Source organism: Crinia signifera, chromosome 3 (genome assembly GCF_055691185.1).
Source record: "Crinia signifera chromosome 3, ASM5569118v1, whole genome shotgun sequence".
In the NCBI taxonomy this organism is placed as follows: domain Eukaryota; kingdom Metazoa; phylum Chordata; class Amphibia; order Anura; family Myobatrachidae; genus Crinia; species Crinia signifera.
In genome coordinates this window covers 247,167,319-247,187,809 of record NC_139219.1, presented here as the reverse complement: position 1 = coordinate 247,187,809, position 20,491 = coordinate 247,167,319, and positions in this window count along the sequence as shown.

Sequence of the window (20,491 nt, the reverse complement as noted above, 5' to 3'; positions counted from 1 at the left end):
ACGCTTGCGTTGGCTAAACACCTACCATCTGATATGCTTGTTAGCCTAAAAATGTTAAATGTATGATGTTAATGTATTGGGGCGCCACTAGCTCACCCAGGTGTCAATAGATAACACCAGAGGTGAAGCAGGGTACAGACCACCTTACAGGTGTGTTTGGGCTATTGCCTGGAGCAAACAAGGGGTAATTCAAACCCCAGTTTATAATTTAATCTATCCATCTGGGCGCTCCTAAAATACACTGAGTAATCCCAAACATTACTGTTCTTACAAGATCTTTGAAATTGGTTCTGCTGCTATAAAAGGAGATACAATAGTAACATTTCTGTTTTGCAAAAATCCTCTTGTGACCCCCTATAAAAATCCTATTTATCTCTGTTCAAACTACCACTAGGTGGCACCAAAGGATAAATACTGAGAAGTTTACAGCTAAACACTACACTATCTGTCCTCCAATAAAGGTGCAAGACAGAATGCAAGGGTTGGTCGACAGGAGGGAGAGCATAAGAAACTCCCACATTTAAGAGCAGCTGAGACCCATTCAATAAGGGTATAAAACTCTCATGTGTAAAACATTACATCAGTGGCTACAATCCAACAAGTCATTATCAGATAGGATTCAAGTGTAATTTTAAAACACACATTTTCCTATCTTTGAGCACATAGTGTGTATATGTCTTGTATGTTTGATTTTAACCTCTATCTTTTCGCTGTATTCCCAAATAAATACATTGTGGTATTATTAATGTTTAAGAATTAAAAGCTACGTTTTATGATTCTATTTTTTCAGTGCGTTCCCCTTAAGAGCAGTCCTTTTTCCTCGTCCTGTTTAAAATCAGGGCAGACTGTTGAAAGGCTGTTGAAAGGCTGTAGGCTATTGAAAGAGCCGCTTTGATTGGCTGTTTAAAGAGCAGCTTTGATTATCCGTATGGGCACCACCACTCTTCCTCCGGTTGAGATCATGCACCTTGGAGAACTGCTAATGAAGTGCTTTAAGTTTGTTCACAACCTGTTGCTGGGTTTTATGGATGCCATGGGCAGACAGTATTTTCGGCATATTGTAGTAAACTGTAAAATCCTCGACAGTGCCAATCACTTGCTTCTTTATTTCCTCCTCTCCTCTTAAAGCCATCAGTTCCAGCACCTCCTCATCCCTCCACATGTCACAAGATCTCATTCCCCAGTCAGCTTGCTTTTTCACGTCCTGTGCGAAATATCCAGGTTGTGCCTGTTCACACTGGTGGACACCCATGTAATTCCCAGGAATAACCCTGTAAAAAAAACATGTGTTATTCCCAGGGCATTACACTCGGGAATTTCACTCACACCCATTCACACTGAGACATGACACAGGAAATTACCACTTGCCCTGGCAAAAACCTGGGTTTTTTGCGGAAATGAGAACGAAGACTAAGTAAAACATGGCTATTCACATTTCTGTGAGATGCTTCATTTAAATGTTGTTATTATTTGGAAAGACTGAAAAAGGATCCGCATAACACAAATTTATTTATTTATTTATTTATTGCATTATTTGTATTATTAGAGAAAGTTTCCTGTGCCATTTTTGGAGATATGTCCTCATTCATAATTAGTAGTCAACCAGTAAAGTTGTGATGCATGGAGAGTAATGCCACTTACATTTTTTGTATTGAAGGAAATACTGGCTGCTGTATAGAATACACATCAAGGAGGCTTTATTTTAACATGTGAATTAGAGATGAGCTAGTGTCTGGATGGACTTTCTTTTGGTGAATTTACTTAGATGGGAGTTCTATTGAAGATTTGATATTGCCCATAGCAATCAATCAGATTGTATTATTTTTAGGATATGCTAAATTAATAAGAAGTAGAATTTGATTGGTTACTGTGGGCAACATCCCATCTTCAATAGAAGCCCATCTTAGTAAATGTACCCCTCTGAGTTTGCCCCTACAGTGCAAAATGATATTGCCAAGGTTTAAAACTGTAGTTTCTAAGTGTATTTTAAATATAAACAAGACACGGACTTCCGCTTCACCGCTGCTCTGTGCCGTGACCGCTCATCTGCTTAGTGGAGATCGCTCAATGTCTCCCAACAGCGCTGACAACCGCCACTAGCACCACGCTACATATGGAGACGTTCTTCTCCCCCCCGGCACCGCATAGAAACAGCCTCCAGCATGAAACAAAATGTGCAGGGTGGATCCCAATATGATGCCCGATGCTGAATCTGATCCCCTATCCCCAGCATCAAAGAAGACCGCAGCAGCTCAAGGGGACAATGACATACCACAGGTGCACAGAGACCCTGATTCTCCAGTTACATATGTGGATATAGTGGACACCATTAAGGCCACTATGATGCCCTGTTGTCTAAAGCTGTGAATGAGATCTCTCAGCAGCTGCAGCAGCCCACTCCAATAGTTTCAGACAATAGGATAGAAAATAGGATAGGGGCGCTGTGTCATGATAGGCACCTTGCACAAACTGATGCTATTAAACTCCAAGAGGAGAATTATCAGCTATGGAATAGGCTGGATGACATGGAGAACCGCTCGAGATGGAATGATTTGAGAGTGGTCAGGCTCCCAGAATGCGTTAAAGGGCCAGCGTTACCTCCCCCCAAGGCAGTCCTCCCCAAACCGGGAAGAGATGTACAGTATCGTCCAATATCACTACTAAATTGTGACTATAAATTAATGACAAAAATATTAGCTGATATTACCCTTCCCCATGTAATCCATCAGGACCAGACCAGATTTATCACCTTAGACATTCTGGCCCTTATGCAGATGTGATTGCAGTATAAATTTGTTCTAAAAATGGGCAAAACAATGTGCACTGCAGGTGGGGCAGCTGTAACATGTGCAGAGAGAGTTAAATTTGGGTGGGGTGTGTTGAAACTGAAATTTAAACTGCAGTGTAAAAATAATGCAGCCCGTATTTACCCTGCACAGAAACAAAATAACTCACACAAATCTATCTCTCTCTATACATGTTACATCTGTCCCACATGCAGTGTACATGGTTTTGCCCTTTTTGAGAACAAATTTGTCTTGCGATCAGATCTGAATAAGGGCCTCTGTACGTAATGTCAGGAAAGTCTTAGCAATTACACAAGCTCTATTTTCCCAGGTAAACCCAAACACCCCAAATTTGATCTTGGCAATAGATGCAGAGAAAGCCTTTCATTTAGTACTCTAGCCCCATTATTCCATACTATAATATAGTCCTCACCCACCCCCCCAAATCGCATGTAATGGCTACCTATCCCCCCCATTAAAGAGGGACTTCACAGGGATGTCCTCTATCTCCTCTCCTGTTCGCTATAGCTATTGAACTCCTGACAATTGCATGAGCTACATCAGAATTCACAGGAATTATTATAAGAAACACAGAACTTAAAATAAATCTTTTCGTTAACGACATTATATTATTTGTCTCCAAATTCTTGTCGTTCATCCTAGTCATTATGGGTATAATCAATTAATTCTGACCCATCTCAGAATACAAGATAAATGTAAATAAAACAGAAGTCCTCCAGCTTAACCCACTATCATCACAGTATCGCTACACACCCCACCATATCCCAACTGACCATACAATCAACACATATCAAATATTTAGGAAGCTCCATAACTAAAAACCCACACAAAATATATAAAGCAAACTTTGCACCCATAATAAATAACCTTTCTTCACAGCTTGATAGCTGGAAGAAACTTTCCATATCTCTCTTAGGTAGGACCACCGTTCTGAAAAGTATAATATTCAAAACATTTTTATTGCCTACAAATGTTGCCCTGCATCCTCCTTAATATTGATATACTATGGCCCTTATTCTGGTTGACAAGTTTGGATGCGTATTCGGACGGACGGATGATGGTTTGCGTATACGCATGCGCAGAGTCTCTTCTGTGCATGTCTGTACGCAGAGACCATCCGAACTTGGCTAGAATTCTGCTCGGTAATTGCACGCTCATGGCCATCCAAGCAGGGGGTGGAGAGGGGCATGAAAGCCTATTTAGGCTCATTAACATATGCATACGCCCTGCGTTTAATGGGCGTTCCCATGAAAATGCTGGGCGTGTGTGAAAATGCAGTCGTGACGTGTGTGCTTGAGGCATACAGCTGACATTGCCGGATGTCAGCTGCCCTCTTATATCCTTGCTTGTACTCGGACACATGTATGAGTGGTTTAGAGCACTCATGCCTGAGTGAGCGCTTGGGCCATCACTCGATGGTCGCCGATCATCGGAGGATGGGGGTGGATCCCAGAGGCCAACAAGTGTATGTCCACATGAAACATCCATTCGCTGGCCATTCACTCTGCGCCCCAGCGTATTCGGTGAGCAAATGGGCAGTGCGAGTGATCCGTACGCTAGGCGGGGTTTGGAATGTTCACTGCCCATCCGAATATGCATCCAAACAAGTCAATCAGAATAAGACCCTTTATCTGAATATACTTATGTCCAAGTTTTTGTGGTGTGGCCAAAGACCAAGACTGTCACTTTTTAAACTTATGTGCCCAAAACTACAGGTGGATCTGAACATCCCTAACTTTCAATTATATGCTTGGTCTATTAATTTCCATTATATACATTATATATGTAGCTGACTGGCTGTATAATAAATCTACATACACTCAGTAACTATAGAGGGTTCAGGGGATGCAGTTGCTATGGGGCCCTGCAGGTTGGGGGACCCCAAGGCAATCCCCTGCACCGTCTACACTATAGTGAGAACAGCATGTCACTTACTGGATGAGAGGATGGAGGTGAAGCAGCTTCATGTACAGACTCTGGAACTACAGTAGCTGTGGCGCCGGCTGTGCACAGCTGACAGACGTGTGTGGAAGTGTTGGAACAGGCCGCTAGCCATGCACAGCCGGCACTGCAGCTATTGTAGTTCCGGAGTCTGCACATGAAGCTGCTTCACCTCCATCCTCTCACCCAGTAAGTTACATGCTCAATCATACTGAAAGCCAGGGCTCACAACCTGGATTTGGCAGAGGCAGCTACAATAAAAACTATGGGGAGGAAGGATCAGAAAGGTGGCGAAATATTGGAAAAACTGCGGAATTGGCATAATAAAGGATACAGTATACTGGGGAGGGGAAGAGGGTGGCACAACAATGGCTATGCACTGGAGGACAAGGGGAACAATTAGATCTATGCGGGGAGAGGGTGGCATAATAATGGATATACAGGGAAGCGGTGATGGGCCAAACTGGCCTGCGGTTAAAGATAAACAATAGAAAACAAACTTTGAAGGGTGCAGTTGGATTGCCTTGGGGCCACCACAAGTCATTGGGACCCATAAAAATTGCATCCCCTGCACTTTATGTAGATGGAGGGTCCAGCCTGCCTCTCCGGCTATGCCCCATCAATCCGTCCAGTAATGCCACCTCTCATTTGTCCGTCGATCTCTCCGACCATTCCCCCTCTTCCTCTGGCCAGGGTGGGGCTTTCAAGATGTTGTTATGGGGCCTGCAAAGTTCTAGTTATGCCCCTGCATACACTGACTTTGGACAAAACCTTATACTACCCCCATTCTCCAAGTCATTACTCTGCTCCCCAATGTCTCTTATCCCCCAGAACATCCTTAATCATATCCTCTTCAAAGGCACATATGTCACATGGGTTTAACTCAATAAAAACTACATAGAGCCCCTAAATGTACACCCTTTCTCCCCATTTGGGGAAACCCCCATTTCCCTCCCTCTCTACTCAACTCCACTTACACTGATTGGTGTCATAAGGGCTTAGAACTAGCCCATAAACTATTCAACCCAGGCAGCTTCATATTCCCTTTTACAACACTCCAAGCATAATATGAAATACCACATAACCAGTTTTTTATGTACAGTACCTCACAGTTTTTTATGCACTGTATAACCCCTCTAATCTCACTTACTCAACCGGACCCCCTAGCTTTACCATTCATGATCCTCTATCACCACAGATATAAAAAAAAAATTACATATATGACATTTAACTTACTTCAACAGATACTCCTCTCCATTCCCTGTGTCAATCCTGGTGAGTAGATATTCCTGATATCTCATCCACACAAATCTTATTCTCAAATTATATTAAAACTTTGAAAATACTACAATCCTCTTACTTACAAGAGGTACACTTTAAGACTATTCACTGTCTTTATATAGCACAGGCACAGAGTAAATATATGTCCCCTGAGGCTACCAGAGAATGTTGCGATCGTAAAATGATGAACAAAAAATTTCCACTGTTTTGCCTTTATCTATAGATACTATACCGACCAAATCTTATGGATATGTCTCATTGTAAGTGATAAAGTGTAAGTATGTTCATGAATAGTTCATCTTAGTAGTATTACTTATCTTCCTATATATTAACACCTAATTGTTGAGTAATTTAGTCTTTACAGAATACCTCATTAGGTTTACTATTAAAAATCCCTATATGATGCAGTGTATATTGTACAACCAATGCATAGACTGTCATAATAGAATGAATTGCATGTACTCTTAATACCCCTTTATAGGTGTTTTCCCCAGCTCCTCCTGTTTTATGTCACCCCCAGTCTGAATGTTTAATATATTTCTCACCTATTAGGCATTTTGCACTATATGTTTGTTTATTTGTGAAAATGTCTCTTCATATTGCATAATGTATTGTCTCCTACTATTATGTATCTATATACTTATATACAAAATGTTGATGTAAGACTACAGAGACCATCTGATACTATACTACCCTCACTCTTGCTTGTATTACTATTCCAACTGTAAAGTATACTTAAATAAATAAAAAATAATATAAACATTTTCAAATCAAATATAAACAAGACACATATTTTAAGGTCTGGAAAAATATAGAAAACGTTGGTACAGTATGCATGTTATTGATAACATTTGATATTTTTTTGGGGTTTTAATATTGGGAAAGACTTCCTGTTTTTATCACAAAATATTTATTGCTTGCCCAGCCTACTACAATAGAATTATGCAAAATATAAACATTTGTGGCCCCCACCATAAAGTGTAGGGAATTTCATATAAAAGACAACTATCTACTCATAGTATGGTACACAGGACCAGTATTATTAGATTGTAAGCTCCTCCGAGCAGGGCCTCTTCCCTCCTGTTGTCAAAGCCCACTTCTCTTCACATTTCACTCACAGCTCTCCTATGCTCAAACACTCAGTGACCATTTTCGTCCGCATTCTCATCTCCATCATTGGCCTCAAGCCTCTAGTTGTATGTTAATTGAGTCCTCACTACTTATATTTAAGCTATAATGTGTATTGAACTGTGGCGCTCTTTATTTGTACTCTATTTTTGTTATTTATTCAATGTAATGCCAAGTTATGTCTCCCTGTACTGTTCCTTTGTACAGCGCTGCGAAACACTTGTGGCGGCCTTATAAATAAAATGATAATAATGATAATAATTATTTATCGCTCTTCTAAATCTTATTACAAAATTTGGAGCACTTGGTTAGCCTATAAATATGCCTGTTCACCTTTTACCCTGCAATAAGCACTTTTATATAGTCATTTAAGTTCCTATTCCCAGGAACCACCCCAGCGGTTCCGTTCTTTCCTCTTTTCATATTTCCTTCTTTGCTTTTTCTTTCCCTTATTCAGTTTCTTTCTCTCCTATACAACCTCATATTTTTTCATATATATTCGAGCTTGCTTTACCTTGCATATAATAACAAAAATTGATTGCAAAAAAGGTCTGTTTTTATATATATACTCTTTGAAAAAGCCAACCTTGTTAGGGGTGAAACGCGTTAGTGAAAGCCCCAGCCAGTGACACCTTGCATCTCCATATCTTTCTGCAAAAATCCAACATCCAGGAAAAGTCGACACACCTGCGGCTGTCAATCCTTTTCCTCCAGTGCCAGTATCTCCAGCGGGACTTGAGAACTCCGATAACGTACGGGTGGCTTCAGCATCAGTGATATAGATGCCCCCAGCCCTTCTCACTCAGTGGTGCAAGCCAGGAGAATAGGAGTAAGGACCGGACACCCACACCACAGGTCCGCTTCTCCCGTGCACTTTCACTGAACTTTGCAGCCCTTGTGAGAGACACGCCGCTGCTCACCATCCCATAGTTAGATCTACGACCGACCCACCATCCATCAAGGTCAGCTCCCCCCCGCACACCCGTACCGGAGGGACACTCAACTCCACCAACACCACCCGGAACATCAGCGCACGGAGGCGCAGGTGAACAATGCTACCCTTTGGCGTCTATGACTCAAACAGATTGTGTATAGTCAACTAGCATTACAGCCGCTATATTGGCTGCAGAAAGAATATATGGTATAGTCAATAAAGACATTTAAATTGATCGACTGAAAACCAATTATCCAAGGTGCAGACTTATTATCTTAAAGTGAACCAGTTTTATGATATATTGTAAAAAATATTTTTCACTGTGTATAACACTGTTTTTCATATAGGTGGCCACCTAAATACATTTTAATATTTACTTTATTTAATAAAATTTGATGATATACAAAACCATCATTTAAAAACAACTTTGTGTGAAAGTGTATTCTTACATGGTGCCAGATTATTAGCGTAGTCCTTCCCATCCCTTTTTGTTCTGTTTTTATATATAGGCTTGATACTTATTTTGACTATGATTTGTTTTTTTCAAATGTCATGGTTTCTGATGTTTACTGTGATCAACTTAAAAAAATGTTTTAAGAAAGTTGCACACAGGCATCTCTAACAGGGGCTATTCTCCTTTATGGGGGTTCACGACCCCCATAGAGGGATAATAGAGGCTGTGGTAAATGCGGGGAGCCCACAAGGGGCTTTTTAACATTTCCTCCATCGTCATATGCACAGCAGTGATTCTAATGTCGGTATACGTACCGTCGGGATCCCAACCATCAACAAACCAGACTACAGTACTTGGTGGAATTTCAACCAAGCACAGAGAATATACAATCTACACACAGCTAGGAATTGAACCCAAGATCTTAATGATGTAAGACAGTGAAGCTAACCATTAAACCTTCTGTACTGTATCCTGTATTAATACATAGCATTAATACATGCTGCAAACACTACAACATTTTCAACATTTTCTACAATATTTAATATTATAGAAGCTTATTAAACGTAGTTTCCTAATTCATTTTAATTAGTTCTTCAAAATTCAATTTATAAATCCACTTGATTTAGTTTAGTGTGAGGCACTTATCAATGTCTTCAATAAGCACCTCTTACAATGCTAAACCAAATGAATAATGTTAATGTAATAATGGTGTCAGGAGTATTCTCGTAGCTTATTTGCGGACCCTTATTATTTTCATCTACAGACTTGCGCAGTGAGATAAATATATACAGTATACTGTCTTTATTTCAAAGTACCTCAGTCCAGGATTGTGGTCTTTGCTAGCTTTAAGCCTCAATATCTGCCTTTTGTATTTTATCACTCATTGTTGTAGCCACTGGGGAATTTTGCTAAGAAATATTTTATTACATGATTTTATTTATTTGTGCACTACAATTTCTATTTTTAAATCCCATGTGAATAATTAATACACTGTTAATAATGCAATCACATTCGCCTACATATATATTTTTATGCTCCGGTGCTATGTTTATACCTCACATTTTAATCTTAATTTTATTTTTTTATGTTTGTTTGCAGGCATTTTTTGAAAAAGAAAAATATTATTTCAGATTTATCTCACACAAAGGGAAATAAACATTTATTTTCAATGTATTCCTTAATATAAATAAACCATGCATTTAAAGTTTAAATTGAAGATTTCATACTGTTTTTGTTTTTTCTTACATTCGTGTTTCAAAGATGTTCCGGTAATTATCTGGAATGAGCATTTACAATGTAGAAAAACTTTCTGTTATCTGAATGTTTAAGGGTCAAGATTGGAAAAGTGTTGTGTAATTGTTCATGTCAATATTTCAAGTAATTTCCCTAACATTCAGTAATTACTGTATATTTCACAGTTTATGAGGAGTTACTGTCTACAATATTACATATTTATTAGTGATGTTCAAGCAAAACAAAATTATCTAAATAGAAGACAATTTACTGTGTGACACAGTCTGTTAATTAGCTTGGGTGATCTCTGCTTGAAAAGAAGTGTCCTTTTTCTACTTAATTTCCCCCTAGATGTGATGTTATTTCACTGTCACTAATGAAGAAAATTTTCGCTCCATCTATTCAATTTACATATTTTAAATTATATCTTCAACATTTAAGAAAATGTAGTTTCAATCACAAAAACAGTATTTCTCTAGTACCTTAGATGACTGATATATTAATCTTTACAAAACAAAGGTATTTTTATTGATAGCAGTTCAAACCCAATGAATATTAATAGGACAGAGAGTGAAGTAGACACTTTTTTATTTAATTTATTTTTTTATTTGAAAACGTAACTTCTCAATGTCATACTTCATCACAATGTCCTTATTTCGAATTTGAGTCTGTTTTGAACAATAACTTTCATCTAAGATAGAAATGTAAAATGTAATGTGTAATCCAATCTTTAGAAATAACTTGAAATTTACTTTATGAAACAAAAAAATATGTAGACACTCAATAAAATCGCTCCAAATCAAAATTCCGCTCCAGATAAATCCCCCAAACCTATAAAAATCTCCAAAAATCTTAAAATGAAATGATACAACAAAAAAGGTAAACCTTGAAAAACGAAAGGGCCCAGAAATTTGGGAATTTTAGGGGGGTATGCAATCTGCTGCCGCTATTTCCAACGTGGGAAATAGCGGCAACTCCCTATTCAATGCTGTCATTAATGACAGCATTGATGAGGGATAACGGCAGAATGAGCTTGACTTCAGAAGCTGTCAGGCCCATTCTGCTGATAATGGCCGTGGATTGTCGTTATCCAAGCCGCAGATCGACAATCCATGGCCATTTTGGGAGGCGGGACATTCGATCTGACCGCAAACGGGCCTGGATCATGGCTTTCGGCGGGGATCGACAGCCGTGATCCCACATTGCATACCCCCCCATAAGGGTAAAATTATATCATCAACCACTTTTAATATAATTTAAGAATAATTAATAAGTTCTCCAAAGTAGTTTTCCAAAAAACAATATCCAAATCAATGTCTCTTCAATCCTTAGTCATGATGGTTAACAGCTATATATACACAAAAACATTGAAGTCAAAGTTCTTGAATGTGTTTGCATGTGTTGGTAACATGAGATGTACTGTAATTTACAGTATGTTTGTTTTTTTCAAACAATTTTGGTTGGAAATGAACCAAATATACCTTAAAAAAACCATTGAGTACCTGTAAAGTACCGATAATTTTGGCACCTGTTGTTGCTCCCCCAATGTTAAGCGGTAGCTGCTATCTTCCCAAACTGTCCTCTTTTAATGGGACAGAAACTAAAAAAAGTTAAAAGTGGGTATCAGGAAGGAAATACCTATTTGGACTTAATAGATCCTACGGGATATAGTATACTGATATATATATATATATATATATATATATATATATATATATATATATATATATATATATGGTTGCGACTTGCAAAGAAGTAATGCTTGGTGCCTTCCGTAAGTAACCTGCTGCAAAGGCAGGCTGTTTACATGGGTTGGTGGATAACGGCGGCACTCTCAGTCTCCATACAATAAAAAACAGATGCCAAGAATTTTGCTTTCAACGTTTCAGTGCCCGTGCACTTTTATCAAGAACGGCAGAAAATTTCACGGGCACTGAAACGTTGAAAGCAAAATTGTTGGCATCTGTTGTTTATTGTATGGAGACTGAGAGTGCCGCCGTTATCCACCAACCTCTATATATATATATATGTACACACTACCTAAAACAGATAGAGGGGGCGCTTCATGGTGTATTAACGTTTATTAAAAACGTGGAAATCACTTTTAAAATCTCTCCCACGGAGAAAGTAATGCCCGTACCGAAATAATAAAATATGCCCATTGATGGAGCGAGGAGCCAAAATCTTTTATAATTCGGAGAAAACTGAACATCATAATATTAAAAGTTTGATTAATTGCAATGCTTCGTTTGTTGAATATATGTTGGAATGTCCGTGTGGACTCCAGTATGTCGGAAAAACTAAAAGAACCTTAAAAATCCGAATACTGGAGCACACACGGAACATAAAAAATAAAGTCCAAAATCACAGCATCCCGTGGCATTTTGCCCAGTGCCACAATGGAGATGCTTCACTTTTGAAGTTCAGGGCTATTGAACATATCCAGATTGACAAAAGGGGAGGGGACAGAGAAAATAGGTTTTCCAGGATGGAAACCTACTGGATAATAACTCTCAATACAGTTATGCCCCGAGGTCTCAATGAGAACTATGAGATAACACCCTTTATACAATAATAATGATCACTTGAGAGTACCTTTGTTGAAACGTTCTTGTTCTCTTGCATCCTCCGTAATTGACTGAGATCTGGTAAATGTGTTTCCTATGCTTTTCTTTATTTATGTTTTGAGGTCATATACCCTCTGACTGTCTTTCTCAAATAACTACATTGGGGGCATGTTGCCAAAATCCCAATTGCCGTTTATGTGAAGAGGTTGTTGTGTCCCTTCTGAATTGCTGTGGTCAAATATCCTTTAATTGTCCTGTTCAAATAAGTATACCTATTGGTATGTTACCAAACACAGAAAAGTTCTAATCGATTGGTTTGTGAAGAGGCTTAAAACATTTGCAAAGGACAACAGAATAACTGCCAACTTTCATATTTTATGAATATAGCATAAGTATTAAGTCATTATGTCCTTTTAATGATATGTGGACTGTCTATGTATGGTTTTATGTGTAAAGAGAATCCCAGTTTCTTAAAATACGGGAGATAATTGTGAAGGTAAAGTCCCTTTAAGAAAATTCATTATTATTCATCGGAAGAAATTTTGAGACCAATTATGTCCATCTAATAAGTATTTAAAAATATTTAAAAAAAATTCTCTAGATAAATTTTAAAATAATGTTTTTTATATATGTCTATAACTGTTTAGGAATATTCCACAAAGAATTATAGTTAAAAGACCTCTAATAATATATGAACTGTCTATTACACAGTTTGCTACAATGTATGTTGGATGGCCAATTTTTATATAAATAAAAAACCCCTCCCCCCCCCTCCCTTCCCCCTTTTTCCCTTTTTTTTAAGGTATCTAGCGTTTACTTACTCACTCACTCCGTTCACTATAAATAAATTACAATATTTAATATATTATTTTTTAAAGAACATGTTTTTCTATTAAAATACCGCTGGTGGCCACTGCGATTGCCGATCAGAGTAATAGAATAAGAATCGCAAATATATGCCCCATATATGAGAAACAGGGAAGCTCTAATGATGAACACCTGTATAACAGTATAAATACGTGATGCGGCGTCACACAGACCACCCCACTGACGAAGTCCATTGACGAAACACGTAGGGGCGTGGTCTGTGTGACGCATCTCTGAAGCCGCTGGTCTCGAGCCTGTGTGGAAACCCGTTGTATAGACGCTGAGGCGCTGCTGGTTGTGGAACGATCGTGCCTGCTGGATTTCTCCTACCGGTATCGTGAGTTACACACCGCATCTTCTGGGCATGCAGTTGTTGAGCCAGTGGATTATATAACAAATCTTGTGGTATTTAAGCCCACACCGGATGATTATTTCGGTACGGGCATTACTTTCTCCGTGGGAGAGATTTTAAAAGTGATTTCCACGTTTTTAATAAACGTTAATACACCATGAAGCGCCCCCTCTATCTGTTTTAGGTGGTGTGTACATTCAAGGTCCCGTGGGAATCGGGTCATTTGGAGGGGAGCTGCACCTACTAACAGCATTTGGATTGGTGTGGAGTTTCAAAGGACTTTTTGTTCCTTGAAGGGAACGGACTTTAAGTAGTGTCAGCGCACCTATATATTTGCATTGCATATATATATATATACATATATATATATATATATATATATATATATATATATATACACAGACCGAAAAGACGGCGGCACATGCAGACTTGTGTACAAGAAAATCCGGTACTTCTTGACTTTCACGGCGCCACTCTAGATAGGACAGATAGGATACTAGATAGGATACGATTTGTATGCGATTTGACATAAGATATCGCATAAGATATAGGATAGGACAGATAGGATACTAGATAGGATACGATTTGTATGCGATTTGACATAAGATATCGCATAAGATATAGGATAAGATTTACTATCCATTTCATTACCCCACTATCCACTAGGGCGTGGAGTTGATTATATATAGTGTGGCGAGCGCAGCGAGCCACCGAGCCCGAAGCGTGGCGAGCGCAGCGAGCCCCGCGAGGGGACACGGATGTTGTTTCAAAGCAAGTCCCCAATATCGCATGCCATTTGCATGCAATTCCATAAAATACATTCCGTGTCCCCTCGCGGGGCTCGCTGCGCTTGCCACGCTTCGGGCTCGGTGGCTCGCTGCGCTCGCCACACTATATATAATCAACTCCACGCCCTAGTGGATAGTGGGGTAATGAAATGGATAGTAAATCTTATCCTATATCTTATGCGATATCTTATGTCAAATCGCATACAAATCGTATCCTATCCTATCTGTCCTATCTGTCCTATCTGTCCTATCTAGTGGCGCCGTGAAAGTAAAGAAGTACCGAAAATCCTTTTTCTCTTTCAATGGTCCTGGTGACACAGCTCAACACTGGGATGTAGGAGGGTCCGAAGGAGCCAGGCACCTATCCTAAAGCTTTTAGAGGGTAGGCTCCTCCCCTACTGCATCCCGGACTCTTCAGTTCATGTTAGGTGCCCACTGGAGTGGGTGCTATTCTAAAGGGCTGCAGGAGCAGCCGAAGAATTAGAGTAGTTAGGGAATTTTTATTATTTTATTAACTTTCACCCTAGCTAGGTAGGCACAGAGTGAGGATTCTCATTAGTGAATCCTCACTCTGCTAGCGCAGCAGGAGCTGACAGAAGCGTGTCCTGTCAGCTCACTGTGCACAGGGGAGACGCTGTCTGGCCTCCCTGTGCAGCGCTTACAGCTTCTTTTAAGAAGCTGCCTGGGCTCCGGAGCGCTCTGAAACTGGCTTCACGCAGGTGGGGATCATGGGGGACAGGCGCTCTGTGATGGCGGCGGCCATTTTCTGCGGAGGTTACACACTGAGCTCCTGTTATGAGAGGACAGCAGTGTGTTACAGGCATGTTCCAAGTGGTACCCAGTCGAGGGGGAGATACTGGAACTAGGAGATCCTACTAAGGGAGCGGCTGACTGGGGGTGGTTGGCGCCAAAAAGTCACGGACCCCGCAGCAGCAGGGACTTGGTCTCTTCCCTCACTCTGTTTTGGCGCCTTTCAGAACGCTTGCAGCGGAGCTGAGCTGGCTTACAGATCCTGACAGAGTGTTTGGATTTCCTGGGCATCGTTTCCCCGCATCTGAAACCGACAGACAGATAAGTGGCTGGGTGCATTGACTCTGTATATGCGCTGTTGTACATTGTATGCACTGTGTGGTTACTTTACATCATGTCTGAGCAACAAGCTGTAGTTTTGGGGGAGGGAGCCCTTAATACTATGAGCGCTTGTAATGTGTGCACACAAAAATTTGTACCTGAGCAGATGGCCAAGGGGGGTTTGTGTATTGCTTGCGCTGCTGTGAGACCCATGGGGAGTGAACCCCAGAGGGCAGAGCAAATTGAACCCGCGTGGGCTAGTGCCCTGGGCAGGTCTGTTAACGCTTTAGTGCAATTGCTGGACAGACAGAGTGATGCCTTGGTAGAATCTCAGAGACCTATGTCATCATCTCAGCAGTCCTCTGGCTCCTTGCCTCTTATCCAGGCAGATCCTGCCTTCATACAGGTGATGCAGGATACTGCAATGGGGATCAACAGGTTTAGTGATTTACTAGACAAAATTGATGTTGATGCTGTAGGGACCCCTAAAAGGTCTTACTCAGTGCCTTTATTGGTAGATGAAGAGGAGGGAGCATATGCAGACATTCCCTGGGAGCAGGGTGATGATTCTGAAGATTCCTCAGCCGCAGGGGTGGAGGATTTGATTATAGCTGTTAAACAGGTTTTAAAACTTTCAGTGGAGGATAAAACTCCTGCTAAAGGTGTATTTAAGCGGCAGCGTAAGGAAGCTATTACATTTCCTTCAGATGAAGGTTTACAAGAATTGTTGAATGGAGCTTGGAAAACTCCTGATAAAAGGCTGCAGATGCCAAAGAGATTCTTAAGTTTGTACCCCATGCCGGAGTCTCATGCGGAGCTCTGGGAAAAAGTGCCAGTAGTTGATGCTTCTGTGGCACGTCTGTCAAAAGCTACTGTATTACCAGTGCAAGGGGGCGCAGCTTTTAAGGATCCTGTGGACAAAAAGCTGGAGGGTAATCTCAAAGCTATATTTGAAGGGGTGGGATTCACCCTACGTCCCCTTATTGCTTCAGCCTGGGTCTCTAAGGCCATGATTGAGTGGGCCAATGATTTATGCACCATTTTACATGCTGATCCTGGTGTGTTGTTGCTAGCGGAGAAGCTTAAGGCAGCTGCAGAATATGTGTTGGAAGCCGAAGAGGAAGCTCTCAAAATGGCGACCAGAGTTTCCACAGTGTCTATCAATGCCAGGAGAGTACTCTGGCTTAAGGCCTGGGAGGCAGATAATGAGTCTAAGAAGGCCTTAGAAACATTAGCTTTCAAAGGAAAGTTATTATTTGGATCTGAATTAGAAGAGATTATTAAGCAGGCCACGGGTGGCAAGAGTACCTTCCTGCCTGCCCCCGCAGCAAAGCAGACATCAAGATTTTCTGCTTTTAGGCCGTCCTTTCGGCCCTCCCCTAGAGGTGGTGCGTCCTTTCGAGGACAGTCATTTAGGGGAAAGTTTCAGTCCTCCAGGGGTAAGGCCCCAAAGTCAAAATTTGGTTCTTTCCACAAGAAACCTGTCACCAAAGGAGAGGAAAAACCCTCCGCATGACTGTCAGGGGATTTGCCCGGCAGTGGTAAAGGTGGGGGGTCGTCTATCACTGTTCAAGGATGCCTGGGCATTACTAGACCAGGATTCCTGGGTGTTTAACATTATAGCCCAGGGATACAGAATTCCCTTCAAAGGTCTTCCTCCGAGAAGATTCATTCCCACAGTTTTACCAAAGGAAGCTCGGCTCCGTACAGCTCTCTTAAGAGCAGCTCACTCTCTGTTAGAGAAGGAGGTGGTAATTCCGGTTCCCAGGGCAGAATGGAAGAAAGGCGTTTTTTTCCACTCTGTTTCTGGTACCCAAACCAGACAGGTCTTTCAGACCAATACTGAATTTAAAGTCACTAAATGTCCATTTGTGGGTAGACCATTTCAAAATGGAGTCTCTACGGTCAGTGCTGCTAAGCCTGGACCAGGGAGAATTTTTGGCGTCCATGGATGTCCAGGACGCGTATCTTCATGTCCCCATACACCCAGAACATCAGGCCCTGTTGAGGTTTGCGATAGGAGACCTGCACTTACAGTTCCAGGCGTTGCCCTTTGGTCTGGCCACAGCACCAAGGGTTTTCACCAAAATAATGTCTGTAATGGCGGCTGTGCTCCGACTGAGGGGAATCACAGTGATACCTTATTTGGACGACCTGCTGTTCAAAGCAGAGTCAGCAGACAGGTTGCAGAGTCATTTGGCAGAAGCCATCAGTTTTTTGCAGGCTCACGGCTGGCTATTAAACTTGCAAAAGTCTCAGTTGGTGCCGTCACAGAGACTCCAATTCTTGGGGGTCATTCTGGATACCCATCTACATCGGGTATTTTTACCGGAGGCAAAGGCCAGGGATCTGGTTGCCTTAGTCCAGGAGATTCTCAGCTCTCGGAGCACATCAGTGTGGAGGTGCCTCAAGCTGCTGGGGAAGATGGTGGCGTCTTTCGAGACGCTGCAATTTGCCAGGTTCCACTCTCGGGGGTTCCAGTGGAACATTTTGACAGCTTGGTCAGGAAACACACAGACCATGAAGTCAGAACAGATTGTGCTGTCTTCGGAAACTCGAGCCTCCCTGAAATGGTGGACAGATGTGGATTCCCTTCAGTGGGGTCGGTCACTGCAGTCCTGGAGCTGGCTGGTAGTCACTACAGACGCCAGTCTCAGGGGCTGGGGGGCAGTAGTCTTGGACCTGCGTCTGCAGGGCTTTTGGACTCCAGAGGAATCTGCCTCACCGATCAACATCTTGGAACTGAGAGCTGTGTGGAAAGTGATTTCTCTGGCGGGAGACAGGTTACAGAGGCTGCCATGACTATCCCCTGGGAGGGGAATCTTCTTTATGTTTTTCCGCCAGTCCCAATGCTGGCGAGAGTGTTGAAGAGAATACAGGCCCAAGAAATCCTAGTGATTTTAGTGGCCCCGGATTGGCCAAGGAGGTCCTGGTACTCGAGGCTTCAGAAATTGTCTGTGGACTCGTGGCGTCTACGTCTGAGGTCAGATCTTCTAAGACAAGGGCCGTTCAATCATCTGGATTCAGCTCGATTAATTTTGACAGCCTGGCTGTTGAAACCGCCATTTTAAGGAATAAGGGATTCTCAGAGGCAGTGGTTAACACCATGATAAAAGCCAGAAAGTCAGTGTCTTCGGCAAATTATTATAGGGTCTGGAAGACCTAAATTCGTTGGTGTGAGAGACAGAAGTCTCATACATCACGCTTTAAATTGACGAAAATGTTGGAATTCTTGCAGGATGGTTTTTCCTCTGGGTTAAGCCTTCAGTCTCTAAAGGTGCAGATCTCGGCCTTGTCCATTTACTTCCAGAAAAGGATTGCATTATTGCCGGAAGTACAGACCTTCCTACAGGGGGTGTCTCGGTTGAAACCTCCCTACAAACAACCAGTAGCACCATGGGACTTATCGCTGGTTTTGGAGTGCCTTCAGAAGGCACCTTTTGAACCATTAAGGTCGGCTGACCTTAAATTCCTTACATGGAAGCTGGTATTTTTGTTGGCAGTGGCGTCAGCAAAAAGAGTATCAGAGTTGGGAGCTTTGTCCTGCAAGTCTCCCTTCCTGATATTTCATGATGATAGGGCTGTTCTTCGGACAGTACCCCAATTTTTACCGAAAGTAGTCTCTGCATTTCATATAAATCAGGAGATAGTTCTGCCTGTGTTTCAACCCCCAGAGGGTTCACGGAAAAGGGAAAAATTTAGGAGTTTGGATGTTGTGCGTGCCTTATGCATTTATGTGGACAGAGTTAAGAGTGTCAGAAAGACTGATACCTTGTTAGTGTTGTATGACATACACAAAATTGGATGGCCTGCTTCTAAGCAGACCATTGCTAGGTGGTTGCGCTCTGTTATAGAGTTTGCATATACAAAAGTTGGTAGGCCTGTTCCGGCCAGGATTAATGCGCATACCACCAGGTCGGTTGCCACCTCTTGGGCGGTTCGACATGGGGCAACAGCTGAGCAGGTTTGCAGGGCTGCCACTTGGTCATCTGTTCATACATTTGCCAAATTCTATAGGTTCCATGAGTTCGCGTCGGAGGACGCATCATTCGGGCATGCAGTAATGAGAACTGCAGACCTGAGCGTACCCACCCAAAGGACCGGCTCTGGAACGTCCCAGTGTTGAGCTGTGTCACCAGGACCATTGAAAGAGAAAAAGGGATTTTTGTAAGAACTTACCGTTCGAATCCCTTTCTCTGATATGGTCCTGGTGACACAGCGATCCCTCCCTTACGCTCAGTAAGTATGCCAGGTTCATGATGTTTCATGTTATTTGGTTAAAAGTTATTGTTGAAAAATGTGCATATAATATGTGCAGGCGTTTGTACTGAGTTAATGTATTCCAGTGGCTTTGAAAGATTGAACTGAAGAGTCCGGGATGCAGTAGGGGAGGAGCCTACCCTCTAAAAGTTAAGCTGACCTATCAGTTTAAAGGGGGCACCGGAGCAACTACACCCTGAGTGAAGTGAGTGCCAGGAATATATATATATAAAATGGAAGAGCGCAAGTCCTTTCGAAAGTCCAATAAAAGGTACAGTATAATAAAATCCCAAGTTCTTTATAACCAGCACTGAAGTCTGTTGATTTAGACCGGCCGCTCCCTCTTAATGCACCTGGATTCACAGGTAAAAGTTCTCTAGAAAAAGAAAAAGGGGTGCTCCATTGTGCATTATCAAAAGTATAACAATTTTATTCAAGGATATTTTCCAGCAATAAAAGCAATGGGTCACGTACCCTTAAAAGCGGTTAACACAACCGCAATGTATGTCAGCATAAAATACTGTAGACCTCATCGGTAATGGAGCTGTAATTGCTCCTTCAGGCCCTGTGGCCTAACGTGGGCATTGCTGAAGGAGCATTTACTAGGAGGAGCAAAAAGGAACATGATTACCTCAACCCCACAAACCCCGTAATCCCGGTATTTTATCAATTGCCCAAAATTCATAAAGACACATGCAACCCACCAGGGAGACCCATAATATCGGGCATAGATTCCATTTCATCTAATCTCTCCCGATACATTGATCATTTCCTACAGAAACACGTGAGCGCCCAAAAATCATTCCTC